General features: G+C 42.0%; 1 long non-coding RNA gene across 6 annotated transcripts in view; it reads left to right on the top strand.

Moving 5' to 3' along the window:
• Window positions 1–726: 726 nt before the first annotated feature.
• Window positions 727–16,596, top strand: part of LOC118969278 (uncharacterized) — a 36,019-nt gene continuing 20,149 nt past the window's right edge. For 4 of the 6 annotated variants that reach the window (XR_012129373.1, XR_012129374.1, XR_012129372.1 and 1 more), the window contains exons 1-2: window positions 746–836; window positions 1,691–1,790. This is a non-coding gene — a long non-coding RNA (uncharacterized lncRNA). Of the gene's footprint in view, window positions 837–1,690; window positions 1,791–16,596 lie in introns of all 6 variants that reach the window. The other 2 variants (XR_005057237.2, XR_005057231.2) reach the window with 2 other exon arrangements.

Raw genomic sequence — 16,596 nt, 5'->3', positions numbered from 1 at the left:
TTCACCTTTTTATTTCTGGGCAGGAACAGGGTAGCTTGCATGAAAAGTTCAAGATTGAAAATAACCCTGGGAAGGAGACACCCTAAGGTGCTATCAGTTGGGAGATCTGCTGCCAGATGCCAGGAGGAGTGGGAGGGCCAGCACTGCTCCCTAGGAGCCCTGCCCAGAAGCGGAGTATGATAGGTTCCACTCAGTGCCTCATAGGCTGAGAAGCGCTCTGTCTTCTTGGAGCTCCAGAGCGTGTTCATGATAAGGCAGGGTGGGAACCTGACTCACTGGCACACAATTAGCCCGCTTTTGTCTTTGGATCTGACTGGAAGTGACTCATGGGCTGGAAAAAAACCTTTTGGAAATAAATGAGGGGGGGAAAAAGGAGGTTAAATCACTACAGCATTTTATTCTGAGATAACATGTGGATCCACTGTCCTATAAATGTTGAATACTGCACATTTCCTCAGCCTTTCTCCAACAATAACCCAGAGGGAGTTATTAAGCCTGACGATTCACTCATTTTTCTCCAAGATTTTTATTAAATGCAATTTCGAGGGGATAAAGTTTCTTCTCTTTTCTTTTTTATCCACACGAGGGGATAAAGTTCTCCTCTCTTTTCTCTGAGCCCAGAAATATTCACTCGAATAAACCCTAATTACCACTAGGGCAAAATAAATGGGCTTAAAGAAGATGCAGCAATAGGCGATGTTTTTCCTTTAAGTGAATCAGTTGAAGGTTCTTGTTCCAACAGGCACCAGGGCACTTCCTGTCCGCTCACCCCTTGCTTAATTCAGTCTGAAGAGCATTGATGGAGCACCTTATTGTGAGGCAAGGACGCATATAAGGTAGGGGATAAAAGACACAGCTCTGCCTTCTGGGGCTTATGGTAGGGGGTGGGGAGTTAGTCTTGAACTCAACTAAGATACTGTACATGTTAGACGAATAAATGCCGTTGTGATGTATTAAATAAGACTGCTTTGTTTCCAAGTAATGAAAATGCAAACTAAGTTAATAAGGAAAATTTGTTGTAAAAAAATACTGGATTGTCACCAGGAATCTGGGGCAGGCAGGCCCATAGCAGGGACACATCAGACCTCTCTTGGCTTCTCAGCTCTGTCTCCATCTGTCTCGTCTCTGTCTCTGCCTCTACCTCTGTCTTCAGATTAGCCTCTTCACAGCATGGTGCGAAACATGGTTGTACAGAAGGTTCCCAACTTTATAATATCTGGCTGTTAGCCCTGGGGAGAAATGGACTTTTTCACTTTCAGTTCCAAAATTCCCCAAGAAGGCTTCTGATTGGACTAAAATGTGTCAGCTCTTCACCTCTGGACCAATCTCATGTGGCAAGGCGGAGAACGCAGGGATTTGGGAAGCAGCTGCGAAAGGTCCTGTTTAGGTCAGAGGCACATTCCCCACTCCCATCCTCACCCGTGCAATAAAATGGCTCTCCTGGCAATCCTACGGACTGGCAGGGGGCAGGCAGCGGGCCCCACGAAGGCAGCAGGGTAGGGGGAAGCAAGGGACCCAGTATTTCTGCTGTTTTCAGAAATAACTACAGGGGCTCTGGCCTGACAAGTGTAACTCTACTAATGAAGGCAAAGGACTGAAATATTTGAAAAAAGTAGTCCCTATGAAACCTAGCTTTCATTTAATCCTCACAAAAGTGATCTAAGGGATTGCTACTATGCCCTTTTTACAGATGTTGGATACAGAGAGGTTGAGCACCCTGTCCACGCTTGCACAGCTGACATGTGGCAGGGGAGTATTGGAAACGACCTTTGTGCCGCCTGCGCCACCAGGTGCGTCCACAGACAGAGCTCCGGGGGAGAGTGGCCGAGCTCGGAGCAGGCCCAGGCCCAGGCCCTCGCGGTGGGGGTGGGGCACAGGTTCTGAGCCGGGCCTGGACTTACCCGGAGGATTTCCACAGGCAAGTGCAGGGCGCAAGGGGGCTCCGCCAGTCTGCAGAGCTGCGGGCCTGATCCCAAAGGTGCGACCCGCAAGCCGGGTGGGCCGAAGGGAGTGCGGGAGACAGGGTTACACAGCCTGGAAGAAAAGTCCAGGCCCGGTGAGGAATGCCACGCCCCAGTCTGGAGAGCTTCCCTCCAGATCCCTGGCTGTGGAAAGCAATTCCATTTAAGGGCAACCCAGTCCGGTTCACACCTAGTCTTAAGGATGACAGATTGCCCTGTGGTCAATTTGGGTGGTGAGAATGGGAACCTACAGCTCTGCACCTGCCACTGCCACAGCCATTGCCGTAAAGGAAGCCAATCCGTTCCATAAAATGTCACCACCGCTGGGTGCAGTTTCCAAGGGGACCTTCTGCATAAAGAAATACACCAGGGAAAATGACCCCCCAGGACTGGAAACGTACTGCAGCTTGGGAGGAAGAGCCGCTGGGAGGTGGGGGAGGGGCAGGGAGGCGTCCCCCTTCTCGCCCTCACCTCCCGTTCTGTAACCCGGCTCTGCCACGTGGTGGAAGCCTCCAGTGGACGGGGGCGAAGGGCCGGCCTCAGTTCTGTCTACCTGAGGAGTGTCTGCACGCAAACAGCGGAGCAGCCGGAGCCGGGAGTCGCGCCTGGGCTCGTTTGCAGCGACCCCGACGCCGCCGTGGCGGAGCCTGAGTGCCGAGCTGCCGCCGCGCCTGCGAGCCGCCCCTCCCCCGCCGGGCCCGCGAGCCCATTTTCGCTTGGCCGGTCCCTGCGCTGCCGGATGGATCGCGCCCCACCCCCGCTCCTCTGCTCAGTCATTCAGACTTGGAAAGTCAATAACACGCTGACATCATCAGGGGTTTGTGTATTATTACACGGCTACTTTCCAGAGTACCTGGCATTATCTAAGAGAGGAGCACTCCGGTTGGGACCTGGACGCAGGGCTGGGTGGCCTCGGGAGGGGCGGCTGCCCCCCAGGCAGGACTTTTTCCCTGTGGGGAGCATCTTCAGGACACCGATTAGAAACAGATTAGGAGCTTTTGCTGCACTAAAAACAGATCACTTTAGATATGCATACAGGCTTCATTTTGGGTTGGGGTGCGCTTATAAATCATTCTTAAGTGACCTCTATTTCTACCAAAGACATTCATTTGGTCTTTAAGAAGCATTTTTAGTAATCCTCACGAAGGAAAAAAAAGGCGTCTTTTATGACTAGAAGCCAAAGTCTGATGCTTTTGCGACGCTTGGGGTTTGTGTGTGCGATTGTCTGTTATGTAATGACCATCAGGGTGATTAGGTCTTCCAGGTCCCTCCTCCAGGGCTGGACTGGCTGCTTTGGTTGCTGTGTTTTTCTTAAGCCTCATGCGGAGCAAACACACACATAAAAACATGTCCCAGATTTATGGTACAAACTGCTCTCCAAGCAAATTGCCTTAGAAGAGAGTCTCATTTTGAAGGAGGGAAATAGATGAATTTGTTGTTAATTAAGACTCCTTATCTTACTACTCTGGCATTTCCTTTTCCTAGAATGAGTTTGTAAAAATAATTTTATGATTTTCAGTCGTTCTTTCCCTCCCCGGTGCTGTAATGGCACTTGTAATAGCTTAAATAACTAATTGTATGGATTACTGTACTTTTGGTCTGTTTACACACACCCACAAACAGACACACACACAGACCTCAGTTAAAATACGTAAAGCTCAGTTACTCACATAACACGGTTCCTTTTCTGTTTGGCCCAACAGGCTATTTCTTTCTTTACACACATGCAAGGCTGATTCATTCAAATTCTCTTTAGTGTCTTAAATTGAAATAAATGGCAGACAGCCCCAATTTGACTACTGGAGAATTACAGGGGGAGAGCAGTTCTTCCCTGGCCTCATCTGCTCCCTCTGTACCTCAGGCAGGGAGAGATCACTGATTGATAGAAAAGTCTCTGGCCTCCAAAGGAGAAAGCAAAGCAGCCATGTTTCTCATCAATGTAACAATTTTCCTAGTGCACTAGATCATTTCAGGAGAATTTGTACAGATTATGACCACTTCCCTCCAGATGGTCTTTCACGAGATTTGTACTTCTAAAACCACCTCCCCAGGCCTGTTCTACACCCCTCCCCAACCAGCCTTGCCCTGGACATGTTCCCTTTCCTATGCACAGGCAGCTGGCAGGGCCCGGTATACCAGCCCCCCAGATGGTTCAGGCGGTGTTGGGTCTGTGAAGCTTGAAGCTGTAGAAGGGGAGTGGTGAGGACTCACCGCAAACCCACCCACTGTTTGCTCAGGGGCTTTCCCTGAGCTCAGCAGAGACTAGTGTGCAGACCTGGGAGCTTGTCTCTTTGCTTGTCACACACTTCTGTTACCTCATCTGCTGGCCCTCTGCCTTTGCCTGAGCCCCTCCTAGACATGACTACTTGTTATAGCAGTCCTTGCTAGGCAAGGCATCAGCCCCCTCATTCTGGATGCTGAGACTCATACCTGGCAACCACTATCTATCCTGGAGCTTTGGCCTAAGCCGTGGAGGGTGAAGGTGGGTGGGTTGCTTAGGCAGAAGCTGCACGGTAGGAAGTTGGTTGCCAGGTATCAAAGCTCCAGAACTAGATGGCTAACACCTTTGTCTAGCAAGGAGCAATGTGTGACCCGAAACAGGGGAATTCAGTGGAAAGGAAGCATGCTGGAGGTGGAGAAGCAGGAGTGTTGGCCTGGGAGGAGCTCAGTACAGTATTTGGAGATTTGGACACGCCCCGCCAGAGCCAGAGAGCAGGCCATTTACCCTGAGGAGAGGGCCTTTGGGCTGGTGCTCCGGTGCTGGGGGAAGCAGGAAGAACACGTGACTGATGGCGTCAGGCCCCTCTGCCCCCAGCTGGCCCTGGAGGAAACGGCAGCCTGATGGGTCTGGCCACGGTCCTGCAGAGTGACATGCTCTTTCCGCCTTTCCTTTGGAAAAAAGTTCACTCTCTAGGCCTTTACTGTCAAATAAATGTCAGCTGGTTAGAACTGGGTGCATTTTAATTCACAGGCTTGAGTTTTTCAGGCATTCAGTGTGAAGATTCCAGCAACTGACACTCAGTTATGAGCCCTAATGTTGATTTAGAAAAGACAGCATTTTCAAATAGACCTTTGGCTTTGATGAAGACCACAGCCATGCTTAGTTATGTGTGGTTGAGTTTTCCAATCCATCGACGACTGAAATTTTTGTTTTAAAAAATTAGAGAAGTATATTGAAAAGCAGATGTAAATATACAACCCCATTTAAAAATTTAGATTCAGAAAATCATATTCACAAAATTACTCTCTCATATGACTATGGGTATTTCTAAATTTCATTCTCAGTTGCTATTTGCAGCTGGTTGTTGGAGGCAATAAAACAGTCCTTGGATCTGGGAGATGCTCTGTAGTAGCACTAGAGCAGAGGCTGCACACTGGAGGCCCGAGGGCTGAATTCACCTCGCATTTGTATTTAGGTAGGCCCCATTTTTTTAAATTAATTAATTTATTTTGTTATCATTAATCTACAATTACATGAGGAACATTATGTTTACTAGACTCCCCCCATCACCAAGTCTGCCCCACATACCCCGTTACAGTCACTGTCCATCAGCATAGTAAGATGCTATAGAATCACCACTTGTCTTCTCTGTGTTGTACAGCCCTCCCTGTGCCCCTCGCCCCTCCTATCTTATGTCTGCTAATCGTAATGCCTCCCTTTTTTTTCCCTTATGGCTCCCTCCCCACCTCTCCTCCCCAGTCCCTTTCCCTTTGGTAACTGTTAGTCCATTCTTGGGTTCTGTGAGTCTGCGGCTGTTTTGTTCCTTCAGTTTTTTTCTTTGTTCTTATACTCCACAGATGAGTGAAATCATCTGATACTTGTCTTTCTCCACCTGGCTTATTTCACTGAGCATAATACCCTCTAGCTCCATCCATGTTGTTGCAAATGGTAGAGTTTGTTTTCTTCTTATGGCTGAATAATACTCCATTGTGTATATGTACCACATCTTCTTTATCCATTCAGCTACTGATGGACACTTAGGTTGCTTCCACTTCTTGGCTATTGTACATAGTGCTGCGATAAACATAGGGGTGCATATGTCTTTTTCAAACTGGGCTGCTGCATTCTTAGGGTAAATTCCTAGGAGTGGAGTTTTTGGGTCAATGGTATTTCTATTTTGAGTTTTTTGAGGAACCTCTATATTGCTTTCCACAATGGAGGTAGGCCCCATTAGAAAAAAAATCAGATTGAAAACCCAGAGATTTCACATAAAAATCCAGCTTTTCCTGCTAAGTGAAAAGCTCTTGGCAACACAAGCATGTCAACAGTGCCACTGCCCCTTTTCAGCCCAGCTCACCCCTAGGCAGCTACCTGCTTGGCTGCAAAAGGCATTTTAATCTATTTACCCCTTCTGAAGTAGTCCCTTTGAAATGGGCTTGTGAGTATTTTCCTGACCTTCTCACAGGGAAAGACCACTCTGCAAAGGTCAAAGGACCCAGCTGGGGCAATGTGGCTTTGAGGCCGGAGGCTGTGGTGTTAGAACAGTTTCTGTGGATCCTTGGGTGCCTCGAACATTCTCTCTTGATTATAATGGATAATGCACTTTAAGTCTGTAATAGGTTAAGTCTTTAGATGCATGCATGCTTTTGTGATGAATATAAAAATTTAATAATTTACAAGTGTTACTGGTGTTACTACTAGTGTTTTATTATTTAATATTTCTTGGTCAATAGATACAGAAAGTAAAACTGCAACTGCCTTTTTTCCCCTTTGTCTTTTTTTATGTTTTAGAGGGGATGGTCCCTCATGACAAGGTTAGGGACTATTGTTCTATAATAGTTTTCATATTTAGACTGTTATTCATGTATCCTTAATAGAATGTTGAAATATGATGCAGCCTCAGCTTCTTTTAAAAATGACAGCTATAGTTTTGCATTATAAATTCAAGTTGTTGCAAAGGATATAATATCCAGTGTACTGCAAAAATTGATATTTTAGAATTAAACTGTTACATCATTTTTGAAAATGTATCCACTGGGATGTAAATACCACAGCTATCAGATACCCATCATTATTCACTTAAAAAATATATTAACAAGCTTGAAATTCTTTAACACTGGCAGGTTTTTAGATGTTTTTTTTTTCCTCCTTGAATTCATACAGCTATCCTTATAGAGACAAGTAAATAAATATAAATTTTAATTAAAATTCTGTGTGGTTATATGGCTTTAAGTATTAACTTTTATTGATTTTATATCTTAATGAAGTAAATATGGCTTTTCTTCCAATTAGTATATGTATCCATGGATGAATACTGTTACCCATTGCTAGAATGAGCATTAATTCTATTTCCAATTTTTTGTTTATGCAACGACTTGTGTGCACACAAGAAATGTTACCATGTAAACAAGTAAATGGAAATGGAAGTATTTTTTAAAAGCAGTATCATCTCCAAATTCATTTGCTCTTCTTTCATTCTTCATTTACTGAATCATTTGCCAAAGACCTCATGACTTGACAAAAATCAGCCATGATTGGATCCTGTTTCAGTCTTCTGGGAAGCAAAGACTAAGAAGCCACCTGCTGTACACTGAATGTTTGTATACCCCCACCCCCATTTGTATGTTGAAACCTAATCGCCAATGGGATGGTATCTGGAGGTGGGTCATTTGGGAGGTGGTCAGGTCAGGAGGATAGAGTCCTCAGGGGTGGGATTAGTACTCTTATAAGAGAGACCCCAGAAGGGGTCCCTTTCCTCTTGAGCCATGTGGAGACAGTAAAAAGATGGCCATCTATGAATTACAGCAGGCTGTCACCAGACACCAAATCTGTCAGTGCCTTGATCTTAAACTTTCAGTCTCCAAAACTGTGAGAAATAATTTTCTGTTGTTTATAAGCCACCCAATCTATGGTATTACAGCAGTCTGAACTAAGATACCACCTGACTAGCAAAGGTATTTATTTCAGGTCTTTAAAAATATTTGCTTCCTCTCTATCTACTCTAAGGCTTAATTTTTGCTTTGTGCTGCAGATGTTCTTGCCGTGGGCAGTGAGTACAGTAAGATTAGGAATGGGTATAAGTAATGCATTTCTTTCTTTTTTTTTTCTGGGTACTGGAAATTTTATTTATTTACTTATTTATTATATTCCTGCTTATCTATATTGCCTAATTTTTAAGTTGAGATATAATTGGCATAAAACATTAGTTTCAGGTGTACAACATAATGATTTGATATTTGTATATATTGTGAAATGATCACCACAATAAGCCTAGTTAACATCCATCACCATACATAATTATAATTATTTTCTTGTGATGAGAACACTTAAGATTTACTCTCTTAGCAACTTTCAAATATAAAATGCAGTATTATTAACTATAGTCACCATGCTGTCTATTACATTCCCCAGTACTGATTTATTTTATAACTGGAAGCTTTTACCTATTTCCCCCACTTCACCCATTTTGCTCATTCCTTCTTCCCCTGCCCCAGCAACCACCAATCTGTTCTCTGGATCTATGAACTCAGTTTTGTTTTGTTTTGTTTTGTTTAAGATTCTATATATAAGTGAGATCATACTGCATTTGACTTTCTCTGTCTAACTTATTTCACTTAGCAGAATGCCCTCAAGGTCCATCCGTGTTGCAAATTTCCTTCTTTTTTATGGCTGAATAACATTTGGTATGCATTTCTTTAGTAAAGTGAGAAAACAGGAGGTAAGTCACCTTGACATCAGGCTCTTTCTCAGCTAGTACTCATAGAAGTTGGGAAAATTGATTCTCCTAAAACTATCCTTTTCTGTGTACTCCTTGGACAGTCTTCATAACCCACAGCGGATGCGTATGGGTATCCCAGTTTGAAGATGGCTGTCCTAGAAAAAAGTCAGACCTGGATTTTTTCAGTAAAAGGGAAATACCAGGAGGTCAACGTTGCCAGTGAACACATTAATAACATGTTCACTATGTATGAACTGTAGGCCCAGTTATATCTGTGACCCATTCTGTGGGAGCTCCCTGTCAGGGCTCCACTAAAGAAATTGTGAAGGGATCTTTGCTGAGAACCTCTCGCTCCTTGTGAAGGTTGCTGGGGGTTTGTAGCTGGATTATAGCACCAGTAACATGGACTTTTCACATTTTCACACAGTTATAACTAAAGATGTCATGAGCTTGGTTCTTTCTGTTTCACTGGGAGTCTGGTGAGAACGTGCTCCCCTCCGGCTCACTGTCACGCTGCGCCCCCTGGAATGATTTAAAGAACAATTCCTGTTCCTTCCTAGGTGTGGTCAGCTGTCTCCCTACCCCTCTACCTCTTCCCCTTCTCTCATTGCATAAACCATCTCCCCAGTTTGCTGCTGTTTTGAAGAAGGTAGCTTAAAGGAAGATAAGAATTTTTAGAGCAGATAGCTGGTAATGTTTGAGAGTCCTCCTTTATCCCCTACGTTCTTTCAATTCTCCTTCTTAGTTCTGAGGATTTATGAGAAATTCAGTATGAGGTGGTTACCTATGGAGGGAAAGCCAGTCCTCACTGCGCCTGGCCATTTAACCTAATCTTACCAGTGAGAATTTTGTAGGCTTCAAGAAGTCAGGTCCACTCTGAAGGTGCTGTAGTGGTTTGGGTCCATTATAGAGGGCACCTGAAGAATTATGTCTGGGATACTTGAAACACTTGAAATAATTTAAAACCTAATTTAATCTCCTGCAGGTCTTTTGGAATAGTTCTGATCTGTAATCATATTGGATTTTTTCCTAGATGTATTTCATTCTGCACCAGGATCCTTAAATTGCCTCAAAATAAAGGAAAGAGAATCGTGGGAAATTTTTTAAAAATTGTTGAAATATTTGAGTGCCCAGAATATGCCAGGCATATTGCACACATTATCTCAGTACATCCTCCCAACATGCCTGTGAGGTAGGTGTCATTATCCCATTCTTCAGGTGAAGAAAGTCTCAGAAAGTATTGAAACCAAACACTTGAGCCATCCTTTGCTCTGTGTTTGCCTGACTGACCATTGCAATACTAATTAAGCACAATTTCCTACTATATAAAGAAGAGCAGAAGTTGAGTATAGATCTACTTATAAAATAGTATGTATGTAATTACTTGTGAATAAATTTTTCTAGGGTATTGTTAAGGTATCCCAAATAGTAGTCCATCTAATCCTTCTGGTCCATACAAGACACTGATTTAGATTTCTGGTGGCACTTCAGCAAGAGATTAAAGACTAATAATATCTTTTGAACTATTCTGTTAAACGATTTCTGAACCACTTAGGCCTGTTATATATCTTCCAAAGTAGTTAATGAGACATTTTATTTTTCTAACATGATTGACTTTGAAAGTTACATGAACAATAGGATGAAAGGAATGAATCTAGACTAATTGGATCAGAACAGAGATAAATGAGAACAACGTTTAAGACATCAAACTCTTTGCCCATACTGGCAACAGTGTTCTTCAGAGCAGCAAAACTAGGTAGATTGTGACATTGTCTAACAAGGTGATAGACGCAGGAGAGAAAACGAGTTTGAGCGGAAACATGAGCCTGTTTTCAGACCCATGCCTGAGGAGCTTCTCCAATGAATGGTGCTGCCCATTGGATCTGTGGTTCTGAAACTGTAACCAGTTACAGTTATGCAGATGTAGATCTGGTGACTGATTTGGAAAGGATGAGATCTCTGGAGACTGTGTGCATGGAGAAGAGAGCCAGAAAACGCCCCCAGGGATCACATTAAACTAATACAAAGACAAGCCAGCGAAAGAGATTGAGAAGAAATAGTCAGAGAAGAGTGAAAATCTGACCGATTTTTTTTGCAAGGAAGTTAAGGGTGGTGGGAGAGTTCACCAGTAGTAAAAGCTGCTGAGCGATCACGGACATAAAGGCCACTGGATTTAGCCATGGAGAACTAGCCATCCTGGGGTGAAGTAGGGGCAGGTGTGACCTCCCAGTGGATGAGAAGGTGAGGAGGCCGCCGTGGTTGGACACAATTTTTTAATGAAGTTTGAATTGTCAAGGGTAGTGGTTGTAGGAGGAATTGATTTTGCTTTTTAAAGAGGAGGACTACATCAACATGTTTACAATGGTGCTGGTGGCAAGAAGCCAATGGAGACAGACAGCTGAATGATGTGAAGAGAGTGGGGACAAATAATAGGGTAAGGTGGGAGAAAATGTCCCAAAGGATGGGATTTAGAGGGCAGTAAAATTTATGGTGCATTGAACGTCTCCCCTCTTCTTTTTATATACTGGTGGAACTGTTGAACCTGGAAACTGATGACAGCTGTCATTGCCTAGACAGGTTGGCTGTTTGTCTAATTTACTCACTAGTTTTGGAGCTGTTGCAGGAAAGCACTACACATACCTAGCTCTGTATTTCCACATCTTAACTTACTTTCTGTACTCAGCAGGCATTTGGAGTAGTAAGTGGAATTTTAGTCCTTATTTATGCCATCAAAAAAGCTAATATGTTTATTTTTAGACAAAAGGGTAGAGCATTAGGCTTTATTTATAAGAGAAAAAAATCCCAACCTTGGGGTAGAGTGGGGGGTGGTGCAGCTGGAGGATGAGGAAAAAGCAGTTTCCCCTTTTCAGGCCTGGCTGTTAATCTACTCAGATGCATTGCAGTCAGATCAACCCATCAGGCAACAACCCCGGTGCATCATTTAACTGACTTCACTTTCCAGGTCAGCTGTGCTGGTTTGGCTGCCTATAAACATGATTTTAAATTCTCATTTCCACAGAGAAATCCAGGAACTGACAGTTTATGAATTCAGAATCCCCCAGTTACATACACACCACCCAAAATAAGCTGTAGAGATAATAAAAAAAAATAGTACTAGCTCACAAGGGCAATAAGAAATAGTTTGATGTTCGCACAAAATTCTTTAACTTGTTTGTTGTGTGTCAAATGGCTTTACCATCATAGAATAATTTTGTTATGCATCTCCTCCTACAGTATGTGGACTATTATCAGTCGGCCACAGGAGGAGTATGGGCAGCGATAGAAACTGTGTCGAAGTGAGAACTCCCGTGTTCCAAGGACTGTCGGGGATCTTAATTGAATCCATTTATTAGCCTCTCTTGCCAGCACACATTCCTGAGGGCTGTGTGCCAGAATACGAATACATATCTAGAGCTAGAAAGTTCATGATTGTTTATTAAAATAAAGTTCATGGTTTTAAACCTTGCTGATAGAACTCCATCCATAAATATTTGGCTGGAGTTACACAATGACTGGCAGGATGTGTTCATTCAAATTGGTTTTATTGATCAAACTTTTGGTTAAAGCCTATGAGAAGTCTGCCAAATGGATAGTAAAAAATCAGGCTCTCTCCCAACATGCAATTTGGAAGTACCCTGACTGTTGCTGTTTATGGGGCAGCTTATCAGCTGGTAACCAGGCCTGATCAATTCTGTTTTAAAATGCCTCTTGCATCTATGTCATTTTCTCCATTCTTTCTGTTACCACCCAGTTCAACTCATCATACCTCACTTGCCAATTGCTGCCACAACTCTCAACTGGTCCCTCTGCTTCTGGTCTCTTCCAGTTTCAATCTAACTATGTGAAGGGAATGTTTTTGTAAATCACCACTTCCCTCGAGTCATTTCCCTGTTTAAAAATCAAAGTTCCTTGATATTGCTTTCTGAATCAAGAAGGGGCTTTTATTTTGAAAAAAATTACTAGGATAGCTAAGATCATGCACCTCGATTAAAAGTGATATAATACACGGTAAGAGTGGGTTTGTTCTAGGAAATTAGAAACTGTAAGAAATGAAAAAGGTCTTAGTTCACCAGGGCCAGCCAGGGCCTGAAGCTTACATGACTTGGGGGACTCTTTTTGAGAAAGAGGAATAGAAAATATGTAATTACAGAATTAGCTGTAGGTCTTGGAAGGGGAGTTGGTGCAAGTGAGGGGCTTTGAAGCTTAAGCTTTATTAGCTTCATAGTAAATGTGCTTCTAGGTCAAATAAATGTGGCCTAATAACAAAGTTTATTTGTCTTGAATTTTCATATTTAGCTCAAACTAATATATTCACCTGATATCAATTCAAATAGAACAGAAGTGCTTAGGATGAAAGCATCATTCTCTCAACTCCCGCCCTCCTCATTCTTAGTTCCATTCTCACAGATAAGCTGTTCTAACTTTCTTTCCTCTGGTAGTTGCACCCAAAAGTCTAAAAATATATGCTTATATATTTTTTCTTGATTAATCTAGTTTAAGTAGTATCTATTGGCTCCTTGCTATGACAGTTGATTTATCTTATGTTATGACACTTCTTTCAAATCTTGGTGGCAGTTATTGTTTTTAGTTCTGGTGCTCAGTAACTTGGACTAGTAACTCTTGTTTTAGTCTCGTATAATGTAGAAATCATTCCATAGTCTATTGCCACTATCACTCAGCATGAAGCCTCTCTGCTCTGCTGGCTTCTTTGTTGTTCCTCTGCAGGGTCATAGCACCGCTCCCTCCCTCCCAGTCCTGCCCACCTTTTCCTATTTCAGTCCTTTTCATCCATCAAAGCCCAGATCAATTCTTTCCTCCTCTTTAAATCTCTGCTATTCTAATATACTGTGGTATCTCTCTTTGAATGCTTCTCACTTGACTTTGGCAATATGCAATTTAGCACTTAATTATAAAGCTCATTGTTTTGAGCCCAACCCCTCCCCACCACCTCCCCAAGCCAATCACTGTATCTCTTGCAAGGCTGGTTCTCAAGAACTGCTTATTGAACGGAATCATTCTGTTCTCTAATTGCTTCAGTTTTGTGCATTTTACCTGCCTCACTAGATAACAAACTTCATATACTTTGGTATTTTCCCATAATGTTAAACACAGAGTAGGCAGTCAATAAATAGGTAAATAATTCTGATCTGCTTCATGCACATTATCTTGCAGCATTTCTCCTGCATTTACTGGAAGATAACAGAAGGTAACAGAAAAGGTCTGATTTAGTGTTAACTCTGAGCCATATAGCATATACTTTTTTCTGCCTTTTCTGTTGAGCATAACTCTTTCTCCCAGTTCAAGCCCTGAGTTCTCAAGGATGTTGTTAAATGTTTTAAAAATATCCTTTAACATAGCTTTTGTGAGCAGAAGAGATTACTGAATTTTTGTTTTAAAAATTAATAATTAATTGTTATAAATCCATGAATGTAACTCTTTTTTAAGCTTTTAAATTCAGTTAACAATTTTTAAAATCTTATTTTTCTATTTACAAATCCAGTAAATTTTAACCATCACTTTTAAGGGGGTCTTTGACTAGTACTTGTTCCATTTACAAGCTTAACTGAATAAACTGAAACATTAAAAGTTTCCTTTAAAATTAAATATGCTTGATTTTCCTTTTAGACACTGATTACTTTAACTAACAAACCCTTCCTAAGTGCATAAGTAACTGTTATAAATCTAACAAATCATATCACAGATATGGTAACATGAAAATCTCTTAAATCTTCCAATGTTGTAGTATTTTTACAATTACAACTTTAAACCAATAACTCAGTTGTGTATTTTAGATGGGAATTACAAGGGAACTATTACTTGAAGAGGCCAAATTCTCATGTGAATATTTAAGTTCCAAATATACTCATATCTCTTAATATAAAATTATACCTATGACACATTTGATTTTATTGAACAATTATTAAATTAAAAAAATTCCAGGGAATTAAAGATGTTTATCCATATGGGAAAAAATGTGCTATCCTGATGAATTTTGAGGGTTCCCTTACCACTTGATTTTGAGACTTGCCTTCTCAGCTTTTTGAAGATGTTTAATGACTGGAGACCCTGGCTTGGGCATAAGTAAGTCCTCATCTAGGACTGAAATGGTATTGAGCAGCCCCTTTTCATGGTTGCTAAATAAATGGCTCCCATATGGAGTGATCTCATAGCAGATATCAACTGGATTCAACTAAATTTTCCTAGTTTTTTTTATATGGAAAGTCTGTTATTAACTGATCATTAGATGTATAATCTGCAGGATCTAGCTGTACCAAGCTAAAACAAAGTCTTGCTATTTAACTAAGATTTTTAGATATGTAATCTGTACCATGTACTTGTACCAAGCTAAGGAAGGGGCTTAGCAACCGTGCTTGATTGGATTTTCTATTTCTTTGGTTCTTAAAATATGTAAATGTATTTGCATCTCACTCTAAAGGACTTTGAACTGGAGGGAATCATGCATTCTTCTAACACATTTCTTCTCTAGACAATCCACAATTTCTACACATATTAAAATATTATCCAGTTGAATTTGGGACATGTCTCTTGGTTTTGACTGGCTTTGTGGTCACATTCTATTCCCACATATGTGAGCTGGGCATAGATTTATGAAATAGAGTCTAGAAGTGGGCACTTTGTACAAACCAGTGGTATTATTTTGCCTGATTCTTTCATGTTGCAGAGGGGAAGAGAGAGCTAATGAATGGAACCAATATAGTCCCAATGAAGCTGTGTATAAAGATAAAAAGTCTATAAAAGGACACAGCTATGTTTCTTCTGATACTTTGTCTAGAGACCAGGAAGGGGGCTTATGTCTTACAGGGTAATTTTTATAAAATGGGCCCTTACCTGCCCTGCTTCAGATGGTACCCTTGATGCCCAAGGCAATGCACTGTAGGCTATTAACATAATTGTGTGGATGGATGGGTGGATGGCAGATGGTCAGGGCACACCAGGCAGGTCCCCTCTTGGGCATGTAAAAGACGTATGTGGGACTTTGTTCATCTGGCTGCCATTCGGCCTGGATCCCAATAAATCGCACAATTCACGAGTGGGACGGAAGAAGCTGACTCACTTTGGAAAGGACTGAGATGAGTTTATAAAAGCTCAAGGTAATGTAGCAGAACAACAATGACAACAAAGTGAAAGCCCTAGAACCTGGCTGGTTTGGGCAGGGAGCCCCTTAATGGCATTCTTGATATGGTGAGTATGATGAGTGAATTACATTTCTAAAAAGTGATTATTCTGCCTGATTCTCTCTTCAGCCATTCTCTGATAATTTCTTAAGGGCATAGATGAGGGTGACCTATGCCTACAAAACCAGTGAGGACCGACAGGCAGGCAGGGACACCTTGTTCTTGCTTGTGATACTGAAATAACAAGTTTTCAGTCTCTAGCCTCTCTTAAATGCCATACAACTAACACTGTAGGTGGTGATGCTAAACTGGGTGTGGAGATTCTCTGTAACACAGCAGATGGATTCCTGCTTTCTTACTGTATTTCCTCCTGTATAGTTATGGGGAAAAACAATTGAAGAACAAGGAACAAACATACAGAATACATTTTTTGTTACCCATGGGTAAAGAAGTACATAAATTTTGTGGGGTGTTGTGAGAAAAGAAATCACAGGAATTACCTGATAGGGTGTGTATGTAGGGAGATAGATTAAAGGCATTTCTCAGGAGAACGTAGGCTTTCAGGAGCTGCTAAATGATGAAGTATGAGATCTTAATCAGAAAGAAGATGATATTTTAGTTACAGGGTTGGACAGGCGGGGTGGTGGAAAGATGAATGGGGGCTCGGAGGGTGCCTAGGGGACCACTGGGGAATGGAGAACTTGCTTTCATTAAGAAGCATTAGTCTTTAATGTTGAGGGAACTGGAAAAGAGCTGGATCTTAAATCATATTAAAGATCAAATCAACAACTATTTTTTTGAGCACCAGTTGTTCATAAGGCACTGGAACATTCTGTATTT

Source organism: Manis javanica, chromosome 3 (genome assembly GCF_040802235.1).
Source record: "Manis javanica isolate MJ-LG chromosome 3, MJ_LKY, whole genome shotgun sequence".
Lineage (NCBI taxonomy): Eukaryota > Metazoa > Chordata > Mammalia > Pholidota > Manidae > Manis > Manis javanica.
The sequence above is the reverse complement of the archived record's forward strand: the minus strand, read 5'-3'. Positions and strand labels throughout refer to the sequence as shown.